The sequence below is a fragment of the Bos taurus genome, chromosome 17, assembly GCF_002263795.3.
Source record: "Bos taurus isolate L1 Dominette 01449 registration number 42190680 breed Hereford chromosome 17, ARS-UCD2.0, whole genome shotgun sequence".
Taxonomy (NCBI): domain Eukaryota; kingdom Metazoa; phylum Chordata; class Mammalia; order Artiodactyla; family Bovidae; genus Bos; species Bos taurus.
The window spans coordinates 50,055,599-50,068,130 of NC_037344.1; the positions used below are offsets into that span (position 1 = coordinate 50,055,599).

At 42.1% G+C, this 12,532-nt stretch overlaps 1 long non-coding RNA gene across 1 annotated transcript; it reads right to left on the reverse strand.

The window, feature by feature from the left end:
• Positions 1 to 427: 427 nt before the first annotated feature.
• On the reverse strand, positions 428 to 11,544 carry LOC132342565 (uncharacterized). The gene is made up of 2 exons (XR_009490973.1): positions 11,240 to 11,544; positions 428 to 817 (listed from the first exon to the last, which is right to left on the reverse strand). It is a non-coding gene; the product is annotated as an uncharacterized lncRNA (long non-coding RNA).
• Between the last annotated feature and the right edge of the window lie 988 nt (positions 11,545 to 12,532).

Sequence of the window (12,532 nt, forward strand, 5' to 3'; positions counted from 1 at the left end):
ATTCCAGACAGTGAACACACAAATCTGTTTGCTTCTTTGTATATGAAAAAAACAAGCCATGTAAATAATTTTTCACATAGAATTTATTAAATGGACAGGGACATAAGCACAAAGAATAAAAATTCCCTTGGAATTTTCTCACTTAATTTTGTGGCTAAAATAACATTCTGAGATGTTGGTCTCAGAGGCACAGTGAGCAGTGTTTTGAAGCAAGATCTGAGTTTCTCTGCCCAGGAATTGAACCTGGGGAGCCTGGATGAAAACCAGGAATCCCAGCCATTAGTCCACCAGGGGCTAGAGACTAGGAGCAAAGTCACCCTGGCTCTTGACTCTTTTGAAAACAAGAATGTTTCAAGGAGGCAAAACCTGTAAAAACAGGTACAAAGTTTATTATTAGAAGCACACACAACATGTGGGAGAACACACAGAGAAGCAATTTGTTTATTTAGAACAGAAGCAAGGCAGAAATACACACCTGGAGACAAAAGATGTGAACATCTTCCCTAAGGAGGAGGAGTGCAGTAAAGACACAGTTTAAATCACTTATATGGGGCTTCCCTGACAGTCCAGTGGTTAAGACTCCACACTTCTGACACAGGGAGCATAGGTTCAATCCCTAGTAGGGGAAGTAAGATTGCACTCGCTGCATGGCGTAGCCAAAAATAAAAAATCACTTATGTAGGACAGTTCTTTCAGGTCTTTGTTTACCTTTGACCAATTATCTTGCTTCTCATGGTCATCTTGTTTCTTAGTGGTCATCTTATCTGTTTACTCCAGCAGAGTTCAGCTTCGGCCATTAACTTGGCCCTTGAAGAGTCTAGGGAAAACAAAACTCCAGTATATTATTCCTGACAAACACCAGCTTCTCAGCCCATCTACCTCAATGGTACCATTTTGTTAGGATCTTCTCCTTGGTGTTTCTCTCTTTTTTCTCCCCTTTGCTCTTCAATAGACTCACCTCCTCTATTCACTGTCTCCTGGAAAGTAAGGGGCCAGTGGGCCACTTGATGGCTAGATGGCTGGTCCCTAGGGGATAATGACAGCTCACACATGTGGAGAACAGTGTGCTGGACCCAAGACTAAGTTTTTCACATTCATCAACTTATTATTAACACAGGCAGTAGCTTTAACATCATCCCTGTCACAGAACAGAAATGATGAGTTGATGACATCACCCAGATGTGCACATCTAAGAAGTGGCAGAGCCAGGATTTGAACACAGCCTAGTAAGTCCCTCTGCATCCTGGGTTTCAAAATGCTGTGATGCTTCATGATGCAAAGCTTAAGTAGAGTAAACATCATCTACCATGACAGCTATCTAGTCTCCAGCAAATCCTCCAGGATAATATAGAACTATTGTCTCCTATTTGTAAATCAGGATGTGCTGTGTGTGCTCAGTCGCGTCGATCGTGTCCAACTCTGTGATCTCATGGACTGTAGCCCAGCAGGCTCCTCTATCCAAGGGGATTCTCCAGGCAAGAGTACTGGAGTGGGTTGCCATGCCCTCCTCCGGGGGATCTTCCCAACCCGGGGATCGAACCTGTGTCTCTTATGTCTCCTGCACTGGCAGGAGAGTTCTTTATCACTAGTGCCACCTAGGTCGTCTGTAAATCAGGATGGACAGCAGTAAAAGCTGTTGACAAGATCCCTCTTAATAATAATCAGCTAATGGCATATTTTACAAAGATCATTTTTTAATTAATTTTTAGTGGAGTGTAGTTGCTTTAGGATGTTCTGTTAGTTTCTTCTGTAAAGCAATGTGAATAGGCTATACCTATATGCATATCCCCTCTTCTGGGTATTTCTTTTCCATTTTTAGGTCACAGCAGAGCAGAGTTACCGATGCTATACAGTGAGTTCTCATTAAGTGAAAGTCGCTCAGTCAAGTCTGACTCTTTGCAACCCCGTGGACTATACAGTTCTAACTAAGTACTCACTAGTTGTCTATTTTATTGTACACACTCAGTCACATCTGACTGTAGCTGGCCAGGCTCCTCTGTTCCAGGAATTTTCCAGCAGGAATACTGGAGTGACCTGCCATTTCCTACTCCAGGGGATCTTCCTGACCCAGGGATCCAATGAGGAAGATTCTTTACCACTGAGCCACCTGGGAAACATCTATTTTATACACAGTATCAGCAATGTGAAAGTCACTCAGTCATGTCTGACTCTTTGTGACCCTATGGTCTATATAGTCCATGGAATTCTCCAGGCCAGAATACTGGAATGGGTAGCCTTTCCCTTCTCCAGGGGATTTTCCCAACCCAGAGGTTGAACCCAGGTCTCCCACATTGCAGGCAGATTCTTTACCAGCTGAGCCACAAGGGAAGCCCAAGAATACTGGAGTGGGTAGCTTATCCCGTCTCCAGTGGATCTTCCCAACCTAGGAATCGAACCAGGGTCCCCTGCATTGCAGGCTGATTCTTTACCAACTGAGCTATCAGAGAAGCCCTATATCAACAGTGTATATATGTCAATCCCAATCTCCCAATTCATCTCACCACCCTCCTTTCCCACTTGGCATCCATGTTTGTTCTCCATATCTGTGTCTCTATTTCTGCTTTGTAAATAAAATCATCTATACCAATCTTTTTAGATTCCACATATACGATATTTGTTTTTCTCTTTCTGACTTACTTCACTATGACACTCTCTAGATCCACCCACATCTCTACAAATGACCCAATTTTGTTCCTTTTCATGGCTGAGCAATCTACAGGTTCAATGCAATCCCAATCAAATTACCAATGGCATTTTTCACAGAACCAGAACAAAAGAAGTTTACAATTTGTATGAAAGCACAAAAGACCTAGAAAAGAACCATGTGTTTTGAAGAAGTTGGCACATGTATATCCATCTTCAATATGGCTGCCTAAGCGTATTCCAACAGCAGAGCAATTCCTGCCATCTACCTGGATGGCCTTCCTATTCTAATTGCCTTAACTGTCCCTTGTTACATTTGCTGAAGAAGTAGCCTCAGTCCTTACCAAACCCAGATTTACATAATAAAAATGCAACAACGCATATATATAAATGTTAAAAAGTGTACAAAAGCACTTTTAAGCTTTTGTCAAGCCCCACATTTTCCTAAAAGAGACTCAGAGTAAAGGATTGGGTGTCTTTTGGTAGCAACATATTTTAAGTTTGATTGACATCCAAAGAGTCAAAGGCAATTCTTTAAAACCCTTTTTCATTCTCCTTTATGTGTTTATGTCTTTTTAAAAATGAAATATTCCCCCAATGCATCTGTGTGTATCTCAACCTTCTGACAAGGCCACTTAATTATCAGGGGCATTGACTGGAAATCTCCCCCTTATCAGCACAGGGGCTGCCTGCTTTGTGTAGCCAGCAAGTGTTTGAACGGCTTTACGGAGCTAAGTCCTAGTGCTAGGAGATTTTCGTCTTTCCAAAAGTCTGCCTGTCATTGTGACTGGATTATCTGGCTATTAAACTGTGGTCTCTTCAGTTTGTCAAGCCTCCAGAGAGACTGTGCTAGAAACTCAAGCGATAAGCAAAGAAGTGACTTTAAGTATAAATAAGCAGACTCCAGCCTTACTCCTGAGAAAGACTGAGATTCCAATGTACCAATTATTTAATCTGCAAGCAGCTACCTAGGTGCCCTCTCCATGCTGAAAACTACTGGATGACATCCTTTATTTTCTTTTTCAAAATGTCAATTTTTATTGAAGTAGAGTCGCTTTACTGATGTTATGTCAGTTTCTTCTCTACCACAAAGCGAATCAGCTTTACATATACATGTATCCCCTCTTCCTGGGATTTCCTTCCCACTTAGCTCATCACAGAGCATTGAGTAGGGTTCCCTGTGCTATACAGTAGGTTCTCATTTTAAAGTAAAAGAGTTAGTAGTTCAGTCATGTCCGACTGACTCTGCAACCCCATGGACTGTATGTAGCCTGCCAGGCTCCTCTGTTCGTGGAATTCTCCGGGCAAGAATATTGGAGTGGGTAGCCATACTCTTCTCCTGGGAGTCTTCCCAACCCAGGGATCGAACCTTGGTCTCCCCCAAGGAAGATTCTTTACCATCGCAGCCACAGGGAAGCCCAGGTTCTCATTAGTTATCTACTTTATACCTAATATCAATAGTGTATATATGCATCAATCCCAATCTCCCAATTGGTGTCCATATGTTTGTTTTAGTTTATGTCTCTATTTCTTCTTTGTAAATAAGATTGAGGATGACAGCCTTTGGAAGAGGAATTTAAAAGCTAGGTTAAGTTGAGGTTATCTGAAGCTGTGGAGTCAGAGAAATGAAGAGGTAAGGGGTGAAGCAGACATACCAAAAACTAAATATATTTCACACTTCATCATGTGAGTGGGCAATTGTACAGGTTTGTAAGCAAACAGGATGAAAAGGAAGAAATACTTTTAGCATGATGAGATTACAGTGGATGGGTCCCATTGGCAGGTAAGGTTACTCTAGGACGTTGGAATCTACCCTGCCTGGTGTCTTGCCCAAGGCACAAACTCCACACTCCACTGAGCATTTTCTCTCAATTTCCACCCTGATCGAGGACAGCGCCCCCTGTGGTTGCCTATAGATTTGGGCTGTGGACTTACAAAATTTCTTAAATAAGTCTTTCTGAAATACATTTAAAGTCATTTTCTTGCACACCCTCATTCAGTTAACAAATCCCTCTTTTACCAATTTCAGACCTTAGTGGCACAAGACTGTAAAGACAGTGAGTTCCTTATACTTACCACCCACTGGAAAAATCACCTCCTTCTGTTATTTATCCTTAAATTATACCTTTTAAAGGCTGGAGGGACGTTGGAGAAAAGATCAAAGGATCTAACCAAGGGAATGTTCTCATTTCAATCAGCTATTAGTGCCCCAACTGTTAGTTAGGTGGTCATGAAGGAAAGATGGAAATTACTTAATTTTGTGGTTCAATACTGATTTTTAAAAACAATTTAACAATATTTAGACTTGTCAGCACACACAAAAATAATTTTGCACTTGTAATATCTATGGGGATAAGGTACACTCAGGTTAAGTATATTATTTTGGATGAATCACAAACAATATGAACTATCAAAAGTGCAATTCATATTTAATTATACCTCATCATAAATCTTTTTTTAAAATATTTACTTATTTATTTGACTATGTTAGATCTTAGTTGCAGCACACAGGATCTTTACTTGAAGCATGTGGGATTTTTTTTTTTAGCTGATGCACATGAACTCTTAGTTGCAGCATGTGGGATCTAATTCCCCAACCAGGGATGGAACCCAGGCCCCCTGCATTAGGAGCTTGGACCACCCAGAGAAGTTCCATCCATCTTTCTTCACAGCCTTTGAAGGCATGGAACCAGGCAGAGCAGCCTCCATTTGTAAAATGCATAGTCTAGGACCCCAGCATTCACTTCCCAGGTGTATGTCTCTCATTCTCTGGATATTTTAACAAAGTTGGATTTAGGGCTAAGAACCAGGTATTTGGTTATGTGTATTCACATTTCTTTTTTAAGCTTGCGTATGTTTGCATCATCATTTTAGAGAAGATAAAACTAAAAATTACAGAGTTGAAGTAATTTTCCCAAGAAAACTTCCAGTGTAAACCTGAATCTTGACCTGTGGCTTTCTTTGCCACTAACTCCCATGATTGCAGTGTCCACTTTACTCATTGCAAATGACACGAAAATGGAGACTTAGTAGCTCATTTGCTAGGATTTTTCAGTTTTTTCTTCCTTCCCTTCATCTTTTCCTTCCTTCATTGTTTCTCTTTTTCTTTATTTCTTCTTCTCTCTATAAGCATCCTTGAAACAAGCAATTCTTCAAAGCCACGCTGAATTTTGATCTTCAGGGGTCTTTCTTGTTGTTCCATTTCTTTTCTAGAAATACTACAATTTGAATTAAAAACAATTTTTTCAGGTCAATAATTTGCCTATCTGAAGCAAAAAATTTCTACGTGTTGAAGGCCTTATTTTAAAATTCCAGCTACTTCAATAGCTGGTGATGTGTACCTGAATCTCAGAGGAAAAGTTTTGGTCTGGGGGTACCTATTTGGCAATGATCATCATAGAGACAGTTGTTGGAAAAACCATAAGAGTAGGGAAAATACCAAGATACATGCGTTGAGATGACCAGTTGGCCGAGGCAAAAATAATTAACAATTAAACAAAACCTTAGGGAGCAGGGAGTAGCCTCGTACATATGGAAGACAGGAGACAGAGGCAATGGAGCCACAGCTGAGCAAGAAGAGGGGGTGACGTCACAGTCCTCGTGGTTGAGGGAAGCTTGTGAAATAAACAACTGGGTACAAAACCCAGTGAGTTACATTTCAATGTTCATGGTCAACATTTACCCTAAATCACTATCTAAAAGTAGTTCAAGAATAACATCAGCCCACTTGCCAAGCACCAATGCCCACTAGACCCTACATTCTTGTCTCCAACATCAACTCAGCCCAAAGAATCCAGCACTCATTTGAGAGCAACTGATGCTAAACCCTGGGGCAAAAAATGGGGTCAGAAACTTGCTGATGTTGCCAGAAAGCAAGAACATTTTGTTTAAATATGGAAAGGAATTCTAAAGGGGAAGAGCTCTTTAGTTAAAGGCTCTTGCTGGCCCTTTGCAGTTGTGCAAATCTTAAGAGACAAAATACTCATAGCAATAGTTTATGGCTAATTGAAATAAACTGTTTGTGAAAGGTAATGAATTAAATTTATTCAAAGGAAAACCTTGATTCAAAAGGAAAAAATATAATAGGACATCTTACTTACTAAAGAATTTTTTTTTTTCTTTCTGTGACTGTGCCATGGCATGCAGGATCTTAGTTCCCCTACCAGGGATCAAACCTGTGCCCCCTGAAATGGAAGCTTGGAGTCGTAACCACTGGACTGCCAGGCAATTAACTAATAGGACATTTTAATTTAAATAAGTACTCAATATTTGTGTACATACATGTGTGTATATATGAATTTCATTTGTTCTCTTAATCATATGGCTGTATTTGTGAGTAACGAAATTAATTACATCAATTATATGGTGCTTTAGAATATGCTGAAACACAAATACAGTAATAAGTTTTATAGTAATTTTAATTTTTACATGTTCTGTCTCTTATTAGCGTCTATTAAGTAATAAGAAAAAGACAGCATTTAAAAAAATGTCATTTAATCTCTCCAGGAAGTTTAATGAATTGGTCCTGCACATTTGAGGGCTTAAAATATTTTTAAGTCATATATGTGTGTATATATATAGATCCTCTGGAGAAGGAATGGCAATCCACTCCAGTATTCTTGCCTGGAAAATTCCATGGAGGGAGGAGCCTGGTGGGCTACAGTCCATGGGGTAGCAAAGAATCGGACACAACTGAGCAACTTCACTTTCTTTCTATATACATATATACATATTTATATATATACACACACACATATATGCACATTTACATTTATATCTATATATAAAGAGTTCAGATCAAAAGAAACCCAATTTCAATCAAGAAATCATCAACAGTGGCCAAATAGGATTGAATGTGCTAATTTGACCAGTAGGTTGGCAATGACAGATGTTAGTTGCTCAGTTGTGTCTTGACTCTTTTCGACCCCATGGTCTGTTCATGGAATTCTCCAGGCAAGAATACTGGAGTGGATTGTCATTCCCTTCTCCAGGGTATCTTCCTGACGCAGGGATTGAACCTGGGCCTCCTGCATCACAGGCATTCTTTACCATCTGAACCAGCAGGGAAGCACCAGAAAGAAGCCCTCAGGTAGATTGTAAATAACATACCACACTACCTCCCCCAAGAACAGGGAGAGGTAACCCTGAGCCAGCCAGGACAATGACAGAGCAGATTTGATTGATTGTGGAGGATGGGAACCCCAAAGGTGAGCGTCATTGAGATGACCTTAGACACTAAGGCTAAAGAGGCAGACAGAAAGATTCAGAGTGCAGAGAATCCCAGTGTGTGTTCACTGAAATGGCAGGGGCAGCACTGGCACTGCCAGGAAGGAAGGATGGGGAGTCACAGAGACCAAAATCAAGCAGCAGAAGGATTCATCTAGTCAAGGGCTGACGCTGTCTAAGTGGGAGGAGACTCCCGTCATAACTGGCTGCTGTGGGACTTCCTTGGTAGTCCAGTGGTAAAGAATTCACCTTCCAATGCAGGGGACATGAGTTCAACCCCTGGTTGGGAGCTAAGATTCCACATGCCTCAGGGCAACTAAGCCTGAGCCATGCACACTGCAACAAAGACCCAGTACAGCCCAAAATACAATAATAAAATAGGCACATTACTTTTTTTTTTTTAAAGACTGGCTACTGTGGGCCTTGTATTGAGGACCTTTGGCTGCTAGATCTCTCGCCTCAGAAGCAGGGACCTTCCTATTAACTGATATAAAGATACTTGAAAAGGCCTAAGAAGGTGGTACAGATGGTGGGAAAATCATCCAGTGAATCTGCCGCTCCAGATTCCCTGTGCTCAGTCGCTCAGCCGTGTCTGGTGTCCGACTCTTGTGCTCAGTTGCTCAGCCGCGTCTGGTGTCCGACTCGTGCTCAGTCGCTCAGCCGCGTCTGGTGTCCGACTCGTGCTCAGTCGCTCAGCCGCGTCTGGTGTCCGACTCGTGCTCAGTCGCTCAGCCGCGTCTGGTGTCCGACTCGTGCTCAGTCGCTCAGCCGCGTCTGGTGTCCGACTCTTGTGCTCAGTCGCTCAGCCGCGTCTGGTGTCCGACTCTTGTGCTCAGTCGCTCAGCCGCGTCTGGTGTCCGACTCTTGTGCTCAGCCGCTCAGCCGCGTCTGGTGTCCGACTCTTGTGTTTAGTCGCTCAGTCGTGTCTGGTGTCTGACTCTTGTGCTCAGTCGCTCAGTCGTGTCTGGTGTCTGACTCTTGTGCTCAGTCGCTCAGTCGTGTCTGGTGTCTGACTCTTTGCGATCCCATGGACTATAGCCCGCCAGTATCCCCTGTCCACCAGGATTCTCCAGGCCAGAATACTGGAGTGGGTTGCCATGCCCTCCTCCAGGGGATTTTCCCAACCCAGGGATCGAACCCAGGTCTCCTGCATTACAGGTGGATTCTTTACCATCTGAGCCACAGGGAAGCCCAGATCCCCTGGCTCAGCTGAAAATATGGCATCTCTAAGTAACTTAAAGTCCACTAAGTAACGTTAATAATTTTCAAAGAAAAAAAAATCCCAATTTGTTTGAGATTATAATCCTCATTTTCTGGAAATGTTAAATTATTTCCTTAGTAGGTCTTTAAACCTAGGAAAGTTTAGAAACAATAGCACAGATGAATTATATGACAAGCCTATTTTATTTTTCTGTTATAGTGAGACATAATTGGGGAATTATTTGTATTTAGAGCATTTATAGTTAAGAGAATTTACCCCATGATAAATTAAATAAATGGGGGTAAATTTAATTTATCATAAGGTTAAATTCTTTGGCCACCTAATGCAAAGAACTGACTCATTTGAAAAGACTCTGATGCTGGGAGAGATTGAAGGCGGGAGGAGAAGGGGACGACAAAGGATGAGATGGTTGGATGGCATCACCAACTCAGTGGACATGAGTTTGAGCAAGCTCTGGGAGTTGGTGATGGACAGGGAGGCCTGGTATGCTGCAGTCCATGGGGTCGCAAAGAGTCGTACACGACTGAGGGACTGAACTGAACTGAACCCCTATGACATTATAGATTCGCCTCTTTTCTCAGCTAGAAAGCAATTTGAAATCAATTTTTGACTTGTGATTTTAAGTTGAAAAGTATGAGAACTCTATATTAATACTGAAACTATATTGGAGTACTGAAGACAACTTGTTTATTTAGTAGATATGTTAGGTCTGTTTAAACCCATAAGATAGTTTTGCTTGATAAATGGCATTTGAGTTGCTTAAAAAGAAAGCAGACTTGGACTTCCTTGGTGGTCCAGTGATTAAGATTTCCCTTCTAATGCAGGCGGTGTGGGTTTGATCCCTAGTCGGTGAGCTAAGATCCCACATCCCTAGAGGCCAGAAACCAAAACATAAAAGAGAAACAACATGGTAACAAATTCAATGAGGGCTTCTTTGAAAAATAAAGCAGACTATTACATTTCTACACACAGTTTAAAATAAATTTATTGAATGATGCTATAAAGAGCCTCATTAAAACATACTCATTTTATAAATAGATTATTAGGATTTGTAAGTTGAACTTACAAAGAAAAGTTCTGGAGTTCAGGGATTTTACTTTAATATTTTGATTTTTAATTTAAAATCAAGTAGCCACAGATGGGGCATCCCTGGTATCTCAGCTAGTAAAAAATCTGCCTGCAGTGCAGGAAACCCCGATTTGATTCCTGGGTGGGGCAGTTCCCCTGAAAAAGGGATAGGCTATTTACTCCAGTATTCTTGGGCTTCCCTAGTGTCTCAGCTGGTAAAGAATCCACCTGCAAAGTGGGAGACCTGGGTTCGATCCCTGGGTTGAGAAGGTCCCCTGGAGGAGGGCATGGCAACCCACTCCAGTATTCTTGCCTGGAGAATCCCCATGGACAGAAGAGCCTGGTGGGCTACAGACCAAGGGGTTGCAAAGATTCGGGCACGACTGAGTGACTAAGCACAGCAACAGCACAGCCACAGATGGTCTTTCTCTGGATGAAAACCACCCTGAAGGCAACAACTCATACTGACATAGCATGGATTGAGGTGTTACTGGAAAACCAAGACATGGATCACTTTGGCATCCTAAATGGGAAGGAACAGAGAGGCAGAAGCCCATTCATTGAAACCAGGATGAGTGCCAGAGACATTCTAGGATTTCTGTCTCCTTGGAGTGAGCACCGCCTGACTAAGCAAGTGGAATCTGATGGACAGGTGGCCTCTCCTAGGAGCAGTTGGATTCCCTTCACTCAGAACAGCTTTGGGTCTCCCAGAACTCACCTGTGTTCTTAGGAGGCCCCCGGATACAGGGTGTCTGGGGGCAAAAACTCAGGTGACCACAACCCCACATACCCACTGCTCTGTCTCAGCAGGGTCTCCTGGAGCCGCCTGGTCAACCCCACAGCCTGGCAGTAAGGAGGAGCACAGGATCTAAGTGGTACATGGGGGCTTCCCTCAGGTTCTGTCCCCACCAACCAGGTGACCTCTGGCAAGGAATTTACTCGCGGTTCCGCATCCAGAAAACGCAGTTAAACAGAATTGACCTTGTTAGTTCTGTTGTGAGAATTAAATGGAAAAAATAAATAAATTGCAAAGTGATTATATATTAGTACCTGGCACAAAGTGCGCTAAATCTGACATACCTAAAGGCCAGTGGAAAGTGGAGGGGAAAATTCCCAAGAAGAGAGATTGAGGTTCATCCCCGGAGACCTCGGTGACTTCTGCTGAGAAGAATTGACATCCCACCGGCCTGGATCAGAGCCACGAAGACGCAGTGTGGGAGAATGGTCCTCATTTTCCTCTTCTCATCAAGGTCTCCTCACAGATCTGGATCTCAGGATTCCCGCCAAGCTGCTTCTCCCTGGCGGTTACCAAGGAAGGTGAAGAACGCGTTGCTAGGAGACCAGGTGAGAAGGCGCCAATGAGAGGATTTCCGCTTCGCCCACCAACCCAGCAGAGCACAAACGCTCATCCCTGCTGTTTAAAACAGCTGTTTCTAAATCCCTTCCAAAAGTCCCATTTCCAAGAAGTTGACTTGCTCTTATAAACCCAGATAATTTAAGAAATTCATGTCCGTTGTGCTTCAATCTTTGTGTAAAACCCTATTTCTACTTGTGATTGCTTGCTTTCTGCCTGAGGGACATCCTGATGGATTCTTTCAGCTTCTGGTTGTCTGGAAAAAGTCTTTACTTCACCTGTTTTTTTGAAAGACGTTTCTTTCTAGAAGTTAGTATATAATTCTAATTTGACAAACCTCAATTTTAAAGACATTGCTTTGTTGTCTTCTGGCTTGACTCAATTCCCATGAGAAATCTTGCATCATACTTAACTTTCTTCTGGAGAACTTGACGTTTTTACCTAACCAGTCTTTCTAAGGAGACTTTTTCCCTGACTCTTTTAAGATGTTATCACTGGCTTGACCAATTCTATTATGACTATGACATGCCTTGGCATACTTTTCTTCTTTCCTTCTTTTCCTTCATCCTTCTCTTCCTCCCAACCGCCTCCTTCTCCCATCCCCCTTTTTATTGCCATCAGATCATCGAGTTTTTTAAGATCCCTGGGATTATGGTTATTTTTTTTACTTGAAGTACAGTTGTGTACAATATTATATGTTACAGGTGTACAATGTAGTGATTCACAATTTTTAAAGGTTATACCCCTTTATAGCTATAAATAGAATTGTACAATGTATCCTAAATAAGCTATAAAGCTTATTTTATACTGGCCATTGTTTCTTTGTTTTAGATTTTATTATTTACTTCTTTATTTTTGCCTGCACAAGATATTCATTCCTGCACTTGGGCTTTCTCTAGTTGCTGAGAGCAGGGCTTTACTCTCTGGTTGTGGAGGCTTCTCTTGTTGCAGAGCCCAGGCTCTAGGGCTTCTGGGCTCAGTGGTTGCAGCTCAAGGGCTTAGTTGTCACTTGGCAGGTG